Source organism: Schistocerca serialis, unplaced genomic scaffold (assembly GCF_023864345.2).
Source record: "Schistocerca serialis cubense isolate TAMUIC-IGC-003099 unplaced genomic scaffold, iqSchSeri2.2 HiC_scaffold_1362, whole genome shotgun sequence".
Classification (NCBI taxonomy): Eukaryota; Metazoa; Arthropoda; class Insecta; order Orthoptera; family Acrididae; genus Schistocerca; species Schistocerca serialis.
In genome coordinates, this window is record NW_026047583.1 from 1645863 (window position 1) to 1649789 (window position 3927).

The 3927-nt window shown below is 47.9% G+C and overlaps 1 non-coding gene across 1 annotated transcript; it reads right to left on the reverse strand.

The window, feature by feature from the left end:
- Window positions 1-2163: 2163 nt before the first annotated feature.
- Window positions 2164-2238, reverse strand: Trnas-cga (transfer RNA serine (anticodon CGA)). Its single transcript has one exon. It is a non-coding gene; the product is annotated as a tRNA-Ser (tRNA).
- Between the last annotated feature and the right edge of the window lie 1689 nt (window positions 2239-3927).

Sequence of the window (3927 nt, forward strand, 5' to 3'; positions counted from 1 at the left end):
ATGCCACATTGGGGGACTTGCGCGTCGGCAGCACAACAACCAGTCTCTGAGGGGAGAAAATCTCCCGCCCCAGCCGGGAATCTAACCCGGGCCCTCGTGCATGGCATTCCAACGCGCTGACCATTCAGCTAACGGGACGGACTGAAATACATTTACTCTTCATGTTAGTATTTCCGTCAATACTTATGGAAATGTAAATCCTAGAATATCAAAAACTTGGCGAATAAACATAATTAACAAATTCATTGTATATTGTTCAAGAGATAATAAATAAAACCCGCTGAAGATGGGGAAACTTCTCCGCAACATGTGCGGGCAGTAAAAGAAGTAAAATTGTGTCTGCACAAGGCAGAACCACATATCCTCATTAGACATTACATAAGCCTAGCGATCCCACTCTTGGCTATCAGCTTCCAGTAAAGGCCCCTCAACTTTACTGAACATGCAGTACTTCATCTGAAGATCTTTTGTATCTGACTGAAAACGGAGAGAGATAGAACTTTTTTCAATATTAACACCGAAAATCATATTTTTAGGAATTTTATTAATATATGATACGAGACGGCTTTATAATTATAGAGACTGGACGTCTATGGTGGGTGGTGGAATTGGATTTGCAGAGGTCAAGAGGCCGGTAGTCCACCATCCTGGGCGGCACACCAATGGAGTGGTGAATGGACACGTGGCAGTGTCTGCTAAAACATTTATTTATTGTTGATTAGCTACAGCAACCATGATGACACTCAGAGAACCAAGTCCCCTAAACGTAAGCAATTGAAGGCCTGCAGAGAGGAGCAGCCGTCAGCAGCGTATTGCGGGTGATTGCAGTAACTCAGAAAGGACGCAGCTCACACCAGCCGGCGGCGGCCCACAATGTTGAGTATAGGTTGCCAGCAGCACAGGACGGAACACGCCGAGGCGTGCAGTACCACACAGTGGACCCAGCGTCCACTGAATGCTTCACAGCAGCAGTGTCTGTCCACACGGGCGGATTCAGGGAGCAAAGAGCTTGTCCAAACAATCCAATCAGCGACATCACTTACCTGGACTCGAGCTGCACGCCACTCGTAGGCAGCCATACGAGTATGTAGCCCTTCAGACGAGGTGCCTGGTAGACTGCAATTCCTCTTACTTAAAATGCGGAATATTCATATGGACTTGGACTATCCTTGAGATTTGCTAAAGCATCAGGTTCTGCCACTTGGGCCACAACAGAATCACGTATCAGGCGTGAAGTTATCATATCTCCCAGGCCAAAGTGCCTCTGACTTTCTGCTGAGTCTGTTATGTTGTGTGTCTGGTCCCTCTGCTTGGCCGTAGCATGCAGGAACCATCTCGACAACTTGGAGGCAGTAGCTGTTGTATCAACAGGTAGCCCCTGATGTAATTTCGCCTGGCCAGCCCAAACTAACCCACTTCCGTGGTCACTTGTTGCATGTCTGGACCCTCCACTTGGCCATAACATGCATCCCTACACCCTGGGGACAGTAGCTGTTGTATCAACAGGTAGCCCCAGACGTAATTTCGCCTGGCCAGCCCAAACTGACCCTCTTCCGTAGCCACTTGCATAACCATGGAAAGTCTCTCAGTTTTACTTAAGCGTCCCCAGCTGGGACATAACATGGATCTTGTCGAGGTGGGGTGACTTCTGTCTTAGTGACAAAGGAGCCCGTATCATAGGCACAACCACAATGGAAGCGTATCTGTGCAGATGCAAGACAGACACATAGTGTCTGAGGACAGCTGTAGCCTTTTCAGTAGTTGCAAGAGCAACAGTCTCCACGACACTGATCTATCCTTCTAGTAACAGCCAAAATGGCTGGTATGGCAGAAAGGTGAAAGCAAGGGGAAACTAGAGCTGTGATTCATTTTTCCCTAGGTCATGATGCTCTACTTATGATGATATAAACCTCTTGGATAAAGAACTCCAGAGGTTAATTCGATCTCTGGGTGGGGGGGGGGGGGGGGGAGGGGGGCTGCTCAGGAGGAATTCGGCATCATGAATAACAAAACTGGCGTTCCAAGGGACAGAGTGTAGCATGTTAGATTCTTGAAGTGGGTAGGTAGCTTAGAGAATCTGAAAAGGTTGCACAGATCGTCATTTAATCTTCGTAATATTTGGTTTAAGAATCATGAAGAAACTTCCTGGCAGATTAAAACTGTTTGCCCGACCGAGACTCGAACTCGGGACCTTTGCCTTTCGCGGGCAAATGCTCTACCAACTGAGCTACCGAAGCACGACTCACGCCCGGTCTCACAGCTTTATTTCTGCCAGTATCTCGTCTCCTACCTTCCAAACTTTTGCCCGCGAAAGGCAAAGGTCCCGAGTTCGAGACTCGGTCGGGCACACAGTTTTAATGTGCCAGGAAGTTTCATATCAGCGCACACTCCGCTGCAGAGTGAAAATCTCTTTCTGGAAACATCCCCCAGGCTGTGGCTAAGCCATGTCTCCGCAATATCCTTTCTTTCAAGAGTGCTAGTTCTGCATGGTTCGCAAGAGAGCTTCTGTAAAGTTTGGAATGTAGGAGACGAGATACTGGCAGAAGTAAAGCTGTGAGACCGGGCGTGAGTCGTGCTTCGGTAGCTCAGTTGGTAGAGCATTTGCCCGCGAAAGGCAAAGGTCCCGAGTTCGAGTCTCGGTCGGGTACACAGTTTTAATCATCCAGGAAGTTTCATATCAGCGCACACTCCGTTGCAGAGTGAAAATCTCATTCTGGAAACATCCCCCAGGCTGTGGCTAAGCCATGTCTCCGCAATATCCTTTCTTTCAGGAGTGCTAGTTCTGCAACGTTCGCAGGAGAGCTTCTGTGAAGTTTGGAAGGTAGGAGACGAAATACTGGCAGAAGTAAAGCTGTGAGACCGGGCGTGAGTCGTGCTTCGGTAGCTCAGTTGGTAGAGCACTTGCCCGCGAAAGGCAAAGGTCCCGAGTTCGAGTCTCGGTCGGGCACATAGTTGTAATCTGCCAGGAAGTTTCATATCAGCGCACACTCCGCAGCAGAGTGAAAATCTCATTCTGGAATCATGAAGATGATTTTACACATGGAAGAGACCTGGAGGCACACGGAAATCCAGACTGATTATGCAGATTAGTCAGAAACAGTCTGAAAAGTTTGTAAGGGTGTTGCAGGGGATGTTGTGTTTCAAATAATTGTTAAGAAAATATTCGATACGGTGTCCCGTTTCCGGGTTATCTGGACGTGAAGTTAGGAAATCATACCGTCACATATGTAAATTCAAGCAGCCTGTCAATTTATCCGTCTGAAAAAAACATATTTTATGTGTATATGAGGTGTCTGTTCTTTCGGACATGTCCGAAAGAACAGATACCACATATGTAATTAAAGCGAGACTGGCCAGTGAGCCATTCAGTGGAGTTGCACACCACGCCTGAACTCTTACGGGAATCGGTGAAATCTCGCAAATAATGAGAATAACGGCCAGGGGCAGTACGTCAGTAGCGTGCGGATAACTGGAGAATTTGGGTGTGACGATTGGCGTGATCAGGTAATCCGCGCAGCTGCGATAGGCATTGTAACCGGTTGGCCCAGTGCATCTCCCTAGTAAGTAGGAGACCTGGGTGCAAATCCCGGTCTGGCACAAATTTTCAACTATCCTCACCGATGTAAATCAACGTCCAGTATCAGCTACATGTCGTTATTCCCAGATGTGTTGACATGTCTCGCTAAACGCTGCACAGCGTGGAGCTCACTGAGAGTTGGGCGCTTCGCTGGCCGTGTGTCGCTGTAGCTTGTGAGTACAGCATGGCTATACAACTATGGAAGCTCAGATTAGGATGTCTACGTTATGGTTCGGATATGACAGACTGAATTTGTTTGAACTCGACGATCGTTTGTTGGAAAGGAGACATTTATAAGACGATAACGTTCACGGATGTCCACCTCCATAGCTGTCAGCGCTGCAGAATTC